The sequence below is a fragment of the Mesoplodon mirus genome (assembly GCF_964341445.2).
Source record: "Mesoplodon mirus genome assembly, chromosome: 5".
NCBI classification, from domain to species: domain Eukaryota; kingdom Metazoa; phylum Chordata; class Mammalia; order Artiodactyla; family Ziphiidae; genus Mesoplodon; species Mesoplodon mirus.
In genome coordinates this window covers 21,822,186-21,839,907 of record NC_138980.1, presented here as the reverse complement: position 1 = coordinate 21,839,907, position 17,722 = coordinate 21,822,186, and the positions used below count along the sequence as shown (strand labels likewise).

The 17,722-nt window shown below is 43.8% G+C and overlaps 1 pseudogene across 1 annotated transcript; it reads left to right on the top strand.

Moving 5' to 3' along the window:
• The first annotated feature begins 6,573 nt into the window (after positions 1-6,573).
• On the top strand, positions 6,574-9,185 carry LOC309805437 (homeobox protein prophet of Pit-1-like; annotated as a pseudogene). The gene is made up of 3 exons: positions 6,574-6,682; positions 7,872-8,104; positions 8,847-9,185. The product of its transcript is annotated as a homeobox protein prophet of Pit-1-like (transcript).
• Positions 9,186-17,722: the final 8,537 nt, after the last annotated feature.

Below are 17,722 nucleotides of genomic sequence, written 5' to 3'. Positions count from 1 at the left end.
GTCTTTTTAACATTAACTATTCTACTGGATGTATAATAATATCTCATTGTGGTTTTAATTTGCATTTTCCTGATAACTAGTGATGTTGAGTATCTTATACTTATCGCCTATTCATATATCTCCTTTTGTGAAGTTATGTTCAAATATTTTCCCCATTTTTATTCGGTTGTTTGCCTATTTTTATTGAGCTGTTTTTCTTCTCATTTTTTGAGGGTTTTTTTTCTGGACTCAATTGTAAATTTCGCAAATATTTTCTCCCGGTTTGTGGTTTGCTTTTAATTTTCTTATGCCTTATGAAGAGAAAAAAATTAATCTTAATGTTCATCTTATCACTCTTTCCCCTTAAAGTTATGCTTTTTATGTCCTATTCATGAAATCTTTGCCTAAGTCAGTGTAACAAATATTTTGTACCATGTTTTCTTCCAGTAGTTTAATAGAATTTTGTCTTTAACTTTATGATTCATTTCCGTGAGTGAATATGATGTGAGGTAAAAATTAGAGTTAGTTTTTATCTATACTGATAACCAGTTGTTCCAACGTCACCTGCTAAAAAGATTTCTGTTTCCATATTGAATTATACTTGCACCTTTGTTGAAATTCAATTCTATTTCTGGAGTTTCTGTGTGTTGCATTCATTTCTATGTTTATCTAATGCCAATACCACACTGTCATGATTATTGAATCTTTATGTTAAATATTGAAATCAATAGTATAAGTGATCTGAACTTGTTCTTAATTTTCAAGGTTTTCAGTTATTTTAGGTCCTTTGCTTTTCAATATAAACCTTTAAATCAGCTTGTCAATTTCTTGAAAATTGTCTGTTAGGATTTTGATTGGGTTGTATTGAATCTGTTGATTAAATTGGGGAGGATTAAATTCTAATCTTTTATTGCTAACATATAGACACACAGTTGATTTTGTGTATTCACCTTGTACTCTGAAATTAGCTTATCAATTCTAGGAATGTTTCTATAGATTCCATTGTGTTTTCTATGTACTTCAACATGTACACTAAGGCAAGAGTCAGCAAATTTTTACTGTAAAAGGCCAGTTACTGAGTACTCTACATGTTGCAATGTCACCTCTCCCATTGTAGAACGAGAGCAGTCATAGAAAATATGAAAAAAATGATGATGGCTATGTTCCAAAGAACTTGTTAAAAAAAGAAAAAAAAGGCAGAGGGCTGAATTTTGCTTATAGGCTGTGCTTTGCCAACTCTTGTTCTTGGGTTTTGCAGAAATGAAATCATATAACATGTACACTTTTGTCTGGCTTCTTTAACAGCATAATTGTTTTGAGATTCATCCATGCTGTAGTTGTAGTTTATTCCTTTTTATTGCAGGTAATATTCCATTTCATGGCTATACTACAACGGTTCATACAGGTGCCTATCTATGAAGACTTGTGTTGTCTCAGAAATAAAGTCACAGGCAACATTCAACTACAAGACTTGATATGGATCTTTGCTTTTTCTTCTCTTGGATTAATTAACTAGAAGAGGAAAGGCTGGATCATTTTAAGAAATTAACATTTTTAAGAAAATGCCAAACTCTTTCCCAAGGTTGTTGTATTGCATATATTTCCTGGTGAATTGCCTGTTCAATTTTTTTGCATTTTTAAAAAATACAATGTTTGTCTTTATATTCTTGAATTTGTATATTGGGCATAGTTAACCTTTATCAGATATATGAATTAACAGATAAATGTTCTTATTACATATATGATTTGCAAATGTTTTCTTCCAGTATGTAACTTGTCTTTTAATTCATTTATCAGTGTATTTTGAAGAGCAGAAGTTCTTACTTTGATGTTCAATTTACCAGTTTGTTCATTTATATATGGTCTTTTGGTGTCATATCTAAGACATATTTATGTAATCCAAGTTCCCAAAGTATTTTGTTTTTTGTTTTTTGTTTTTTTTTTTTGCGGTACGCAGGCCTCTCAATGCTGTGGTTTCTCCCGTTGTGGAGCACAGGCTCCAGACACGCAGGCTCAGTGGCCATGGCTCACGGGCCCAGCCACTCCGCAGCATGTGGGATCTTCCCAGACCGGGGCATGAACCTGTGTCCCCTGCATTGGCAGGTGGACTCTCAATGACTGCGCTACGAGGGAAGCCCTCCAAAGATTTTTTACGTGTTTTGGAAGTTTTATAATTTTAGATTTTACATTCAGATCTGTGGTCCATTTTGGGTTAATTTTAACATATGATATGAGGTATGGATCCAAGTTCCATCCCCCCTCACCCCATATGATTTAGATAGCCAACTGGTCCAGCACCACTTGTTTAAAAAAAACTAGACGTTCTCTGCTAAATTGCCTTTTTATTTGGGTTTATTTCTGAATTCTTTCCTTTTCATTCATATATTTGTCTATACTGATGGCAGGACTCATGGCCAAGACTGATGGCCAAGAATCATTTGTCTTGAGTACAATCTTTACATAATAATTCTTGAATTTGGACAGTGTAAGTCTTCCAACTTAGATCTTTTTCAAAGCTGTTTTTGCAATGCTAGGTTTTTTGCATTGTTATATAAATTTTAGAATCAATTGCCAATTTCTATGAAAAAGTCTGATGAAATTTTGAGACCACATGAAATGTTATCAATTTCAGAATTAACAATAATTAGTCTCCTGACCCAAAAGCATAGCATATTTCTTCATTTTAAAAGGTTTTCTTTTATTCCACTCATGAGTATTATTTTTAGTTTTCAGTGTACGGATTGCTCATATTTTTGACAACTTTAACACTAAATGTTTCATATTTTATGCTACTGTAAATGGTACTAAGTTTTTAATTCAAATTATTTATTATTTGTTGTTATATGATTATTTTTTTAATATTGGTTTTGAATCCTGAAACTTTGCTAAACTCACTAATTAGCTATAATAGATGCCTTATAATTCCATCAAAAATTCTGCATGGCAGATTATTGTGTCCACATACAAAGACAATTTTACTTTTTCCTTTCCAATCTAATTGGGTGCCCTATAATTTAATTTAATTCAGATACTAACTATTCTGACCTAAGACAGACCCCAGAGTTTAAGGGCTCAGTCCCACAAAGCTACCCCCATTCAGATGCCAATCAGAAGTACTGGGCCCCCAGGTTACTCATACTCTGTTAAACTTGGTTACACATCGGGGTTTCCATGACCCCATCCTCAAATTGGATAATTTGCTATAATGTCTCACAGAACTCAAGGAAACAGTTTATTTACTATTATTGATTCATTTTAAAGGATACTATAAATGACACAAATGATCAGCCAGAGGAAGAGGCACATAGGGACAGGCCAAGGTCAGGAAGGGTCCTGAGTGCAGGAATTTCTGTCCCACAGAGTTTGGGGTGCACCACCATCGTGGCACATGGATGCTCGTTCTTCTACTTTTCCTTCTTTCTCTGGCCTGTGGTGTGGAGATGATGACAGTACCTCCAGCTGCCACCCTGGACCATAAGATGAGGATGGAAAACTTACAGTAAGATAATGGGGTAGAAATTTCTGAGCTTGGGAGTCTGATGACATCTTAGATCCACTGTACCAGCCTTTGAATACCTACAACTGATCTTATTTTGTGGGTGATAGAAATAAACTTCTATCTTGTCTAAGCCAACATTTTATACATTTTTGTCTTTTGAAGGTAATAGTACTGTTCCAAATGGCCCCCAAGCATAGTGCTGCAATGTTGTCTAGTGTTCCTAAGTGCAGGAGGGCCATGAGGTGTTTAACGGAGAAAATAATCTTTGTTCAAGCATGAGTTATAGTGCTGTTGGCCATGAGTTCAATGTTAATGAGTTTACAATATATATTAAGTAAGGTGTATTTAAACTGAGACACACATACAACAATGTTATGTATTGATTGGTTGACCAAAAATATTGTGGGCAGAGGCTCACAGGAACCTCTTTCCCTTAGTAACAGTGGTTCAGTATTCACCAATTCAGTGTTTATCATGACTTTATGGAACAAAACTACCTACATAAAGAGAATTGACTGTATTATTATCCTTAGATGATAAAGCTGAGGTGCAGAGATACAAAGTAATGAGCCTGGGATCACATAGCTAGTAAGTGGTATAGCTGATATTTGAACCCAGGGCAGCCTGGCTCCAGAACCTGTATTCTTCCCCACCACACCATCCTGCCTCTGGTAGTGTGAGAGAACCCTGGGTATCAGACTTCCTTGAAGGTCAAGTTTGAGTGGGAATTAGGATGCCCTGGAAAAATACTCCTCCCCAGCCTACTAGGAAATAATGGTATCCTGGGATGTCAAGACAAACCTGTAGTGTCTCAATGTCTTGGGGAGCAGGGTAGTAGGTCAGAGTTTCTTTGTACTATCAGAGTGTCCTGGGATCATCAGGCTGCTTTGGATGGCTGGTCAGAGTTACCTTATAGGGTTAGGCTATTTTGAGGCAGCAAGAGTATTGGAATTCAGTGTGTGCTTGTGGATCCAAGTTGACTACATGAATCTTGGGAGGCAGAGCTGTCATGCAGCTCGAGTTTCTCTAGGAGGTCACAGTATACCCTGGGGTGGGGGAGAGGGGTTGGCATCTTGGATCAGTGTTTTTCGACTTTTATGTTGTTATGATCTGAATGTTTGTGTCTCCTCACCACTTCATATGTTGAGTCCTAACCCCAATGTGATGCAATGATATTTGGAGGTGGGGCCTTTGGGAGGTGATTAGGGTTAAGTGAGATCGTGAGGTTGAGGCCACTAGATTAGAGTAGTGTCTTTATAAGAAGAGAAAAGAGACCAGGACTGAGTTCTCTTTCTGTCTTTTGAAGACACAGAAGGTGGCTGTCTGTAACCCAGGAAAAGTCTCTAAGGAACTGAATCAGCTGGCACATTAATCATGGACTTCTTAGCCTCCAGAACTCTGAGAAATGGATACCTGTTGTTTTAGCCACCTTACCTTTGGCATTTTATTATGGCAGCCAGAGCTGATGAAGACAAGTGTACAGTCAGTTCTCTTGGGGATCTTGTTACGGTGAAAATTCTGATTCAGTAGGACTGAAGTGAGGCCTCAAATCTTACATTTCTAACAAGCTCTCATGTGCTGCTTATACTTCTGATCCATGGAGCATATTGTAAGCCTCAGGATCCTGGAAGATTACTATGTTTTTCTGTCTTGAGTTGTTCTTTTAAAGAATGTGTGTGAAGGATTAGCATAACATTGGGGATCAGACAGTCTTATGAGTACAGTGTGTTCCAAGGGGATTAGGGTGCCCTCATTGATTCAGTCTATTCTGACATTTCAGAACTTCATGGTGGGGGACAGGGATAATCTCCTAGTTGAGGTTGAATACTCTAGGTTTCAGTGTGTCCTAGAGAACCCTAGAGTCCTAGGATATTGGGTTGTCTTTAAAGGGTCAGGATGTCCTACAGATGTCAGAATGTAGTTCCTAGATCTAAGTAATCTCAAGAAGCAGAGTACTGCGTGTGTCAGGGTGTCCTGACTGCTCAGCAATGCTGGGTATGTCAGGGTTTCCTTGAAGAATCAGAATGTCGGGATGTCATGGGAATCTCAGTCTTCTGCAGAGTCCTGAGGTCCAGGGAGATCAGGATGCACCTGGAATACAGATGCTCTTGAGGGTAAGTGTTCTCTGATGGTCTGGGTGACCTTGGAGGGTCAGGGAGTCCTGGGGGGTTCTGAGTGAATGAGGAGGTGACATTTGGGAGAAGAAAACAGAAAGTACTTGAGAACTATGGTGTCCGGGAGACTCATCCTATGGTTCAGGTTGTCCTGACGGGGTGTCCAGTGTATTCTGAGAATCAGGATATTTAGGAGGGGCCAGAATGTACTTGTGTTTTTAGTTTTTTAGTTTCCTGGAAAGAAGTCTGTGGGAATCACCCACGTACTGAGACACAAGGCAGGCCCTACTCCTCATCTCCATTTGCACAAACTCTCCCTCTCCCTCTCCCCTCATGATGAGGTTCTGAGGAGGAGTCTCAGGAGGAATGCATTTTCTCTTCCTTCCCCTGCCTGCTCCCAGGAGGGGATGTAACAGGACAAAAGAATTTGGTCCTCTGGGAATATGAGCTCTTGGCCCCAGTCCCTAGACCCTCCAACAGAGCACCTTCCCTCATCTGGCTTGTGATCCTCCCCTGATGATGGGGGCTCTGGCGACCAGGCAATGATTGGATGGGCTCACAGGGGTGAGGAACAGGTCACTCCTCCAAGGCTCAGGGAGAAAGAGTTAGTGTGGGATTGCAAGCTGGGAAAGTAGGCATCTGAGAGCAAAAGGAGAGAACGGCATCCCAGAGAGAGAAGGTGCAGGCGGAGAAAAGTGCAGACTAAAACAGAGAAACAGGGTGAGGGCAAGGCAGAATGAGATGATACTCAAGCAAAGGAATGGGGAATTAGAAATAGAAAGAAAAGTTAGAAAAAAGGAGAGAGAGAAAAAGGTCTATCTATCTATATCTACACAGGGAGAGAGATTCAGAGAGAGGTATAAACAGGGGGAAAGCAGTGAAATACAAGGCATAGAGGGGAACAGAAACAGAGAAAGACTGATCCAGAATCAGAGACTCAGGGACACGAGACTGGGCTGTCTTTGGTCTTTGTTGTGAGCCATGGATGCAGAAGGGAAGAGTGAGCAGGGTAAACAAAAGAAGGGGCGAGTTTGCAGCAGTCTCTGGCCCGAGGGCTATGCAGCCGCTGGGACTTTGACCTCCACGGTGGGTGAGTGAATCTCTGGGGTGGTCCTGAGGAGACAGCAGGTGTGCATGCTCCATGCCCAGGCTCCGTGGGGCGATGGTTCGCCACGAGGAAAGTGAAGAGGAGAAATAAAAAACCAGAATCCTAGAATGTTAAAAACAAGGGAATCTTAGAACACATGGGCCGATACAACGCCTTTGCTTTACAGAGTGGCACACTGAGACCCTGACGGATGAGGAGGCGGCAGAGGCTGAGCTAAAAGCTGTCTCCTCACTCCTGACCTCAGAGTTTGCTCACTGCACTGCTTTCTCCAAGGAAGAGAGTTGGAGGGGCCAGGGCTTTGGATCCGAGGAGAGCAGGGGGCTAAGGTGGACAGTGAGCACTGGGTAGGGACTACCGCCTGGGTCCCCATGGGGATGGGATCCTCACTCCAGATATCTTTTCTCAGTGTGTGCCTCCCAGGTGTTTCCTTTTGCTCCTATTCTCTATTCCCCAGCTGGCTCTCAGACTAATTAGTGTGGGAGCTTAGTGAGTCTGTAGGGAGAAGAGGCAGGCCTTTCCCACGAGCTCAGTTTCCTGCAGCCTGGTGGCCAGGCCAGGACTGGGATAGGGGAGAAGATGAAATGTATGTGTGAGGAGGGTGTGTCTGAGCAGAAGAGTGAGGAATGTTTCATCTTCCCAGGTGGAGGGAATAGGACAATGGGAACAATATAAAGGTTTAAGTTGCATGTGAACCATGAGAGCAGGGAGCAAGTCATAGGGGTCTTAGACAGAGACCTGGGCAGTTTGTTAGGTTGTCAGAGCGAATAGGAGATCCACAGGGTGAGACCCAGGAAGGTGGTATGTGTGCTGAGAGAGATGAAAGGCTATGGAGGGGCATGCCTTACATGGGGATGCATCTGGGGGAGTGTAATGGGGAGTGGGCACAAGGTGCAGAAGTGAGGCAGAGGGAGCGTGAGTGCCTAGGACAAGTGAGACTGAGGGGCAGACTTCATGTGGAGAGGGCAGCATGGGTTAAGGGAATCAGAAGTGAAGCAGGGCCAAGGCTGAGCTGGATTCAGCTAATTCTGAAAGCTGAAGAATTTCTGGTCAGTGCAGAGTATATGAGCAATACACTGGGTCCTAGTAGAAACTGGGGGTTCCAGCATATGTGGTCTGGGATGGATGGGTGGATCCATGCGGCAGCAAACTCTCCCTCCCCCCTCCTTCTCAGACATGAGCACTCAGCCCTACAGGAACCTCTCTGGTGTAGGAGTGGGGAGACCAAGTCTTTGCTCACAAGGAGAACAGAGGTGTCGCCCACACTCCTGGTGCCGCCAACGCACCACCTTCAGTCCAGCGCACTTGGAACAGCTGGAGTCAGCTTTTGGGAGGAACCGCTACCCTGACATTTGGGCCCGAGAAGGCCTGGCCTGGGACACAGGTCTCAGCTAGGCCAGAATCCAGGTGATGGCCCAGGATCCTCCGCCCACCATCCCCTGAAGAAATGCAGATTCGGTGATTTGGGAACTACTGGGGCATAAATTCTCAGGGCACTATAACCCTAACCCAAATGTTCACCAGAACAGAGTCTTACCCAACAGTCAGCATAACCTCATCTACGTCAGGAATTTCACTGGAGTTTAACCTTGGAGCTAACCTAATCTAACTTGAATTTCAATGTCAAACCCCAACCTTAACAGTGATGTGAACTCCAACAGAAATTCAATCCTAACTATTCACACACGTATGTAACCTTGTCCCTAACCATGGTCTTGAAACTCAACCTGATGCTTGCTCAATTCTAACCATAGAGTTACTTAATCTTAAGAATAAACTGTACCCTAAATCTAACCTGGTCTGTAACAATTAAACTCATCCATAGTCTTAGTCTCTAATAACCCTAGAGGAAATTTCCCATTCTCTGTGGAGGTGAAATGCCACTGTGTCATGTTTATCTCTTTCTTTTTACAAGTTGACATTTCTTACTCACCCAAAGTTGTAGCAGGGCAAATTTAGATATGGATTGGGGGAATGGTGTGGGTCTTGCTTTGTCACTAGTCCTGGTTCAGCTATGCCTTCTGCAAGAGCTTTACTTCCTCTGGGGATGTGGGGGAGTCTTATGCCCTGTACCAGTCTGTAGCTGCATATGACAATGCCACCTATTTGAGAGAGGGGCTCTAATGTGGCTATTCTCCCTCCTCCTCAGGTCTGGTTCCAGAACCGCAGAGCTAGGCAGAGGAAGCAAGAGCGGTCACTGCTCCAGCCACTGGCCCATCTGCCTCCTGCCACCTTCTCCGGTTTCTTGCCTGAGCGCCCTGCTTGCCCCTACTCCTACCCAACACCACCTCCCCCAATGACCTGCTTCCATCACCCCTACAACCATGCCCTTCCCTCACAGCCTTCCACTGGTGGTTCCTTTGCTCGACCCCACCATTCTGAAGACTGGTACCCCACCCTGCACCCAACCCCTGCTGCTCATCTGCCCTGCCCTCCACCCCCATCCATGCTTCCCCTCATCCTTGAGCCACCCAAGTCCTGGAACTAAAGTTAAACAAGTACTGATAAGGTAATTTCCCAGCCTGTGACCCTCACAAAACACAGAAAACTAGGTGGTTTCCTTTCCTTCTAAGGGCGCAGTAGAAATATGGTGAATGACAGCTCAGAGACTGGGAATGTTAAAATGGGAGATCATGATGAAGGCTCACTGAGATGATTAATTGAGTGAATTTAAGGAGGTGAAACTACTGGAAGATATAGGTAAAAAGCCCCAGTGGAGGTGACTGGTGGAAAAGTGACATTGAGGGAAGCAGTGGTTGCTGCTGGTGGCTGGAAATGGTTGAAGGGGATAGAACTTTTGGGACTTCACTCATTGAGATCACAGTTGAGGACCTTCATCCCCATTGTTTCTAGCTGATTTCAATAAGGCTTTTGATTTAATGTCTACCTATACATCCCTTCCCCATCACCACCATCCAAATCCATCATTAAGTTTTATTCATTCTATCCTGGAAATAGCTCTTGAATTCATTCCTCTCCTTTCTGTTCCAGCAGACACTTTTTTTTCTGGCCCCACGTTTTCTAATTAATCCTCCTCCTTGGTTCCCTTAGCTCCAGTCTTTCCCACTTCCAAAAGGCTTTGTAAATCTCATCATCAAATATTAGCTCTCCAGTGTTTTATAAACAATAAATAAGTAATACCTGATTTGCTAAGCCTGTAAGACTCCTCAGTGTTACCTTCAACGTAACTTTTAAGTCACCTGCATGTGGCTTTGTTATTGAGCAAGGGCTCCTGTGACTACAGCACCGAAAGCCAAACTCTGACAGCTGATGTTTGCAATAAAGTAAGGGTTTATTGCAGGGTGCCAAGCAAGGGAGTGGGAGACAAGCCTCAGATCTGCTCCAACTTGGCCTTTGAGTTGGGAGTGTTTTTAAAGAAGAAGAAAAGTGAAGTTGGGATTAACCATCATCTTGTGACATCTCTTAATCATAGTTGTGGAAGTCAGGATGTTTCCAGTTTACAATTCTCTAGCCACCTGGGGGATCTGTGAGCTCATCCTGCTCTGGAGAAACAACCTGATTTTGTGTGTTAATGATGATATCTACAACAGCAATTTTAGTACATTAATGATGTTATAGACAATAGCAATTTTAGTCATCTGATTCTGTTTGATTAGTGTTCAGTTAGCACAGGATTGAGGTCAAAAGAGGCAAACAAGGCAATAAAGTTTTGAGTAGAGAGATTAATCAGAAACTCACAAAGGGAACTCAATTTTAGAGGGGCTCAGTTTCAGTTTGTGATAGAGAAGAAACAATTTGATTAAGGGCAAACTTTTCCAAGAGCAAACCGTGAGTCTTGAGGTTCATAAGAGGTCATTCCCAGAAAAGACTCTGCTGTGAAGTGCCTTAGTCTGAGCTCTCCTAACAGAAACATGCTGTGGCCTAGTTGGTTTGTCATTTATATACCATATTGCTTATCATGTAGTTAGTTTACTCATAATTTACTTATTTATAAGTAGGTCTACCTCACTTATGGGCACATACATAGAAGAATTCTGAGGAAACAAGCCTCTGGGGATTTTATTGGCAGTTTTTTGTATGTATTATATTTTAAAAGTCTGGAATTGAAACCTCTGTGATGCACAATTCCATTTCCATGTAATTATCCCCTTGTGCCAGACTGCCTTCCTGAAAGATAAAACTGGTGTGCATGCCTCCCAAAATGTCAGTGTCAGTTTCAGCACATCCTTATCGACATTGATCATTTTGGACAATTTTTTGACTGAGAGTCATGTCTCCTAGTTGGTTATTTTTTTCAGTTTTCATTTAATCTATTGCTAGTGAATGTTAAAAATAGTTTCATGTTTATTGACAATTTACATTTTTTTCTCCTCTGCATTGCTTTTCTGAGTTATTTGTGAATTGATCTAGTCATCTCTTATTAGTGCTTGAGGAACCCCAAGTGAGAAATCTCCCCTTAATTTTACTGCTTCACCATGTTTTCCTCATTATTTGGATCAAAATACTATGCCTTGAATCATTTTAAATTTATTTTAGTTTGTGCCGTAGAATAGTCATCCAATTTCCCCTCAATCAGCTAGCTGGTTCTTCCAATATAATTTATTTAACAGTCTAACTTTGATCTGTAAAACATTTTTCCACACACTAAGATCTCATATGGGACAGTTGTAGACTCTTAATTCTTTCCCACCAATTAGCTTCTCTATTCTGATATCAGTACCATAGTGTCTTAATTACCAAAAATGTAAGGATCTTTAAAATGTTAAATTTTCTTATCCAAATACAAGGTGTGTCTTGTTATTTTTTCCAGATTTCTCTTATGTCCCTCAGGAAACTTCTTGGTATTTTTTATAAAACAAATCTTAATAAGAGTTTTATAAATTACAAAAGTTATATAGGGTCTTTGTAACAGTCAACCCCAAAGATTTATATACATATAAGACATATATATTATATAAATGAATATATATTATACATGAATATATATTTATACATATTAACCTGGATTAATCACAAAACCCCATGTTAAGCAAATTCACCTCAACGTGAGATAAACAACATTAGTAGTGTGTATCTTTCCACAACTTATTGTGCTCATAGAAAAATATACAGACATACACATGTAACAGGGAAGAACAAAATCTGACTCCACGTTGGATCTGTTTCTTTTACTTTAACCTTTGCTCTCCATTAATTTTTATTACTATAATCACTAAAAGGCTGATGTCTATAGCTATAGGCATACATAATGGCCTCCCTCGGGGAACCCTGACCCTCTGCCTGAATATTAAACTAAAGTGCCTTTGTTCAGCTCACAAGGAAACACCCTGACCCTGCCCAACTGTGAATGGCTGCAGAAAAGAAGAAATTAACACAGCCCCTCCCTGAGGCTGGCCAAAAACCAGGAGATATTTTGCAAGACTTATGGCCCTTTACTTTACTTCCTCACCTCCTCCCCTTCTCTGTTCTATAAAAAAAGCTAGCATCAAGACCCTGATAAGATGTTACTCTAGGATATTAGTCTGCCACCTTCTCATCTGCCTGCTTTCCAAATAAAGTTGCCATTCCTTGCCTCAACACCTCATCTCCTGATTTATTTGCCTGTTATGTGGCAAGCAGAGTTAGCTTGGACTCAGTAACACATACACTAATATTTTTTCCTTTTCAAAAATAAAAATGAGATCCTACTGTAAGTGGATACAGATATAAAAACATCCTTCAACTGGATCACATAGATTTTTATTGTTTTCATTCCATTAACTGGCAATTTTATGAGCCATTTAACCATTCTCCTATCATTCGAGATTCACAGTTAGATTGATATTTTGTTTTGTTTTACCACCACAAATGCCACTGTAGTTGTTTCATTAAAGGATAATTCTCAAAAAAAGGTAAATCCATGACTCTCATAGATATGTAAATTTTATTTAACTCTTTTAACTCATAAGGCAACGATAAAGATGTCAAAGCCAGTTCAAAGGACAAAGACCAGGCATATTTATAGATGAGGAATAGTGAAATGAATGTGTAAATGGAGCCAAAATTGCCTTCTTTCCTAGTTGAGGAGGGACTTCAATTAACCCTCCAGGGGATGGGATTTATTTACGTATCTATAGACAAGAATTTTTTTTGCATTGCCTTCTGTTATCTACAATTTACAGAGTTATAAATTAGCTCAAAGGCCAAGAAAGCCTCAGAGGGCACAAAGAATCAAAGTCAAATAAACTGGAAAGGTGGGCCCTAAACAGTGCATGGCTTTCCATTGAATCACATTTTCCCCCTACAGTTTCCTCTGGTCCAGGTGCTTTTTACTTCTGTAGGTTAGATGTCCCAAGGTTGGACTGCTGTGTTAAGTGTTATGTACATTTAAAATTGTAACAGATACAGCCTGATTAGTTTACCAAAAAGGGTAGCTTAGGAAAATGTCCTGTTGAGTTAAAAATTTTTTTCTTTAAGCCTAGAAAATACTTCGCCCTAATATTTCTTTAAAGGTTTGATTTTTAAAAAATCTAAAATAAATACAGAACCTACTTTTGTATATGCTGAGAATCAAGGGACTGAGTCTCTTCTAGATCAAAAGTAAAATATACCAGCGCTATTCATTAAACTACCTTATTCATTGAATCAAATTGCTACGTTTATCATATAGCATAAATTAAATTCGTGTGAGGTTTAAAAATCTATTCTTGGTTCTCTATTCGAGGGTCGGTTCTCCCACTAGCTTTTTAGGATCACGCAGGCAGCGGCACACACCCAGGGTCCCCCTCGGCCTCATCACACCTGCTGGTGAGCTGGCACATACGAGGTCAAGTTCTCTGTGCCCTTCACTCCGGCCTTCCTAGCCCCTCTCGGCCTCCTGTCCTGCTGCCTGGCCCGCGGACCCACTACGGGGGAGGAAGGGGCGCGAGCGAAGGAAGGCAGAGGGTGTTTCCGCACTACTGGCCCCCTCTCGCTGTCAGCCTGCACGCGTCCTGGTGCCTATAGTGCCAGGGACTGAACTGAGGGGCTGAGGCCGGTGAGGTTAACAAGGCATCTCAGCGTCCCTGCGGGTCTTAGAAAGCCCAAGAGGCAGGGCAAGGCGTACCTCGATTCTTCGGGTTCCCCTGTCCTTCCTTCTCGGGATTAGAGATACCCTTACAGTTCAAACTGGCAGAAGATTGGAATCTTTGCCCCAATTGGGGTTTCAAAAGAAAAAGAACTGTCTTGGAAGCAGCGACATCCCTTCTCTCATCCCCGCCAACCAAAGGGGAAATGCAGCCACGTGAGGGTAAAGAAGTCACGAATTCTTCTTTGCGTTGGGAAATCTAAATCCCTGGTTTTTCAGAAAGATCCATTCCCAGCAGGATCCAAATCCGAGTTCAGAAAACGAAATGACTTGGAGTCCGAAATGGGTGTGCAGGGCGTAAGAGCAGGAGCTCTGGGGTGGCATAGCGGGGCGCACTGCTCCAGGGGACTTTGGAAACAATTAGGGCGCTCCTGCAAGCTACTGAAGACCGCGGGGCTGAACCGCGGAGTTTCCGGGCGCTCCTAGAAGGCTGAGAGGTGAGGTCCCGGAGACCCTACTGGTCCGGGCTGGGAACGGGCGGGGCATGCTCAACGCAATGAAAACAACCAGGCCTAAGAAAGCGGAGGAGTTAAAACATTCAGCTCCTGTGAGAAACCCCCTCCCAGACACCTGGGGACTCGAGACCTGGGCCGCTTCTAGCTCTACCCGCCTCACCTTCCCGGGAGCTCGAGCAACGCGTTTCTAAGTGCTTCAGACACTTCTTGGTCCTGGGGTCTGGCTCCTCTCCAGCCCTCGGGCTGTCTGCCCAATGCAAACGACACCTGGTCCCTTCACGGTCGCAGGACCTGTTCTCTCGGTTCTGAGCTCGCGGTCGTAAGGGTCTTGAGAAGAGTTCCTCTCCGCGCATCCAGACCGGGGGCTTCTGGCTCCTGAGATTGGCAGGAGAACACGTGAAGACCCCGGCCCATTGCCTGCCTGGCGTCTGCTCCCTCCTATACCAGAGACCTCTTCAGTTCGCTCGTTCCCAGACTGCACATCTAGGCGCTGTCTGAACCGTCCACCTGCGCAAACAGCGCCCCCTTCGGCTCATTGACTCCCTCTTTGACTCAGCTGTCTTTCGGAGGATGAAACCTGGGAATGTGTTGCACACCCAGGAAGAGAGATAAGTGCCATTAGGTCAGGGAATCGCGGTACAGGGGACCTAGGTACTAGACCTAAGCGGGGGAAGGAGCTGGAGCTCCAGGTGGCAAGCACCCTGGACCCTGAAAGCTTCTCACCTGGTGGAGACAGGAGCAGCTGGATGAGGACAAGAGAGGGCCTTCAAACTGCTGGCTCCAGAGTAGGGGACCCAGTGTCAGGCTCTAAGACTGTACTGGGTGGTTTTTCCCCCGCAGGGGTTCCTCCCAATCAATCCTCCCGCTATTTTCCAGGTTTTTCCAAATTCTCCTGGAATTAAAATACTCACTCTTTTTCACGCTAGAAACAAAAGCTGAACCCAAAGTCCCAGTAACAAGAGCAGCTCGGAGACTCAGTCTCTTTTGAATTTGGTCAATTAGCTTCAGAGTTTTCCAGGTTCTTGCTCCAGGAGGTCCTTCCTCCACTCCCTACGACATGCCCCTCAGATTCAACTCCCTCAATACTAGGCATCTGAAAGCCTAGGGGGTCCCTTACAGCTCTCCTAACACCCAGCTAAGAAGCCCAAGATGGAATAAGGTAGGCGTCAGCACCACAGGGTGACTCATTGAAGGTGTGTGTGTGTGTATGTGTCTGTGTTAGCATGTGGGTGTGGGTCTTTGGGGGCTGCAGTGTCTGGATAGGCCTAGGAAGCCACATGGCCTAAGGCTTTGGAATTCAGGGTGCTCAAAATGTGCCCTTATCAATTTGTTTGCTGGACTTCTGGGTCCATCTGAGCCCTGGCATCTCTGTACCAGCAAATAGAACCTGAGGAGCTGGTATAGGGTATCTCAACTAGCAGCTAGAACACCTCTGGGAAATTCTGGCATTTTCTAGAGTGAGATGGCCTCATATGCATTCAGGGTAAGGAAGCCATGGGCACCTCAGAAACTCAGGCTTGGAGCCTAAGCCTGGTCAGGTGAGGGAGGTGAGGGGGAGCATGGGTAGAGACAGCTTCCTGTCCATCATATAAACTCTGCCATCACAGGGACATGAACCCCACGGTCAAAGAAGTCAGGTCCTCTTGCCCATCTCCAGAGGATAGAATTGACTCCTGACCAAGCTACCTGCCCTGGCAGCAGTGTGGTAGGGCAAACTGCTTAGTCCCCAAGACTTCCACTACCACCTCCCCCTTTGCTGTTATAAACATTTCCACTTTTTTTGTTAGACTTCTCAGTTATCAAAGCTAGAATTCTAATATCCTTATAGAATTCCATGCAAACATTTATTGGGTACCTTCCTAGTGCCAAGTGGGAGTCAAAAGCTGGAGATTCATCTCGAATCCAAGAAATTCCTGTCAGACATTGAGACATACCACGATAGGAGAGGACATGTGAACCCAGCCTCTGACAGAGGAAGAAAAGAAGTGTCTGAAAGGAGATTCCCCACACCCCACTTCAGAGGACTTGTCCTCGCTCTGCTGAGCTCCTCTCTGAGCTCACTTACAGGCGTTGTCCCCTCTGTGTGGAGAACAGAGGGTCGTGGAGAAAGGGAGGAATGTGAGGGTCATGGCAGCCACTGCTCAAGACAGGCACCCACAGAAGCCCTTGGCCTTGAAACCTAGCCACTCTGGACACAGAATCTCTGAGTATATGCTGGCCACCCAGGAGAGGTATTACGTTTGTTTACTGATCTCCTGCAGTGGACTCTGAAGATCTAATTGCGGTGCACTTCCTGACATCTTCCTGGGTAAGCTTGGTGTCTCCAGCAGCGCACGGGCCAGAGAACACTCCTGGCAGCAGAGCCTTCTCCCCGGTCCAGTGTAGGGCTCTGGGCGTGCTCAGAAGTCCCGCCTTTGCAAAGCCTTCAATTCAAGGAGGCTCCCCGGCTGCTTCTTCCTTGGAGGCCATGCAGGGTGTCCAGACACCGTTTTCTGCCCTCCCAGGACCACATTGGAAGCGAGAGGTCTGAGTGGGAAGGAGGTCCTGTGGCAGAGGGGGGCTGGCAGGAGAGAATGTCTCTGGGCTTGTCCAGGGGGGTCTGTGAGGGATGCGACACAACCTTGGCCCAATCAGGAAAAGAGAAAGTAGCTAACATGATCTATATATATCCCTCCCTTGTTAAACACTCCTTACCTCTTTAACCAAACCAAACCAAAAGAAAACAAAAAAGCTACTTCAGCAATTCCTCCTCCACACAGAAATTCAGTGTGTGAAAAATGCAAATTTCCCTCTGATGCCACTGTAAGCCCAAGGGACACTCCCTTCCCTAACCAGATGCTGCAGGTGCCTGAACATCTTCCCTAAGGACCAAATACCAACAGATAGGAATTGATCCCCAAGAGTATCCTGAAGAGGTGGCTGCTGCTTCTGGAAGTTGGCAGGGTGTATATTTAAAGTTAATAATAGTCATAATATAATAACAGCCTCAGTGGCTCAAACTTGCTGTTTTTCTTACTTGCAGAAGAGATAAAGCAGTAGCATTGACTGCAGGATCCTGGCAGAGTCCCAGGCCCAGCACCATGGTCAGGTGTGGGGGCAAGTCTTGCTTCCAGGATCTGGGATCTGTTCACAGGAAAGAAGTGGCCAGAGCCAAGACTGAGAGACGGCATGGGGGCCTGGAGGTGAGCTCAGGAGCCGCAGAGGGGGCTGGGGAGGATGGACTTAAAGGTGCAGCCATCCTCACTGTCTGTGCCCAGAAATGCTTGGTGCTGCCTGCACAAACTCCCACTAATTACAGTTGTGGGAATTAATTTTTATCACCCTTAAACTTGAGACATTCAACTTTCCTGGGGTAATGGATGAAAATTGGTGCTTGGGCTTCAGATTGACAGGGCAGGATCCCTGTGGGGTCAGCCAGAGTAGAGGTTTGGTTTTATAGTCCAGTGGACAGTGTTTTAACTTTTTTTCTTTTTAAGAGGAGGTGGTAGATAAACTCAGGTCCAG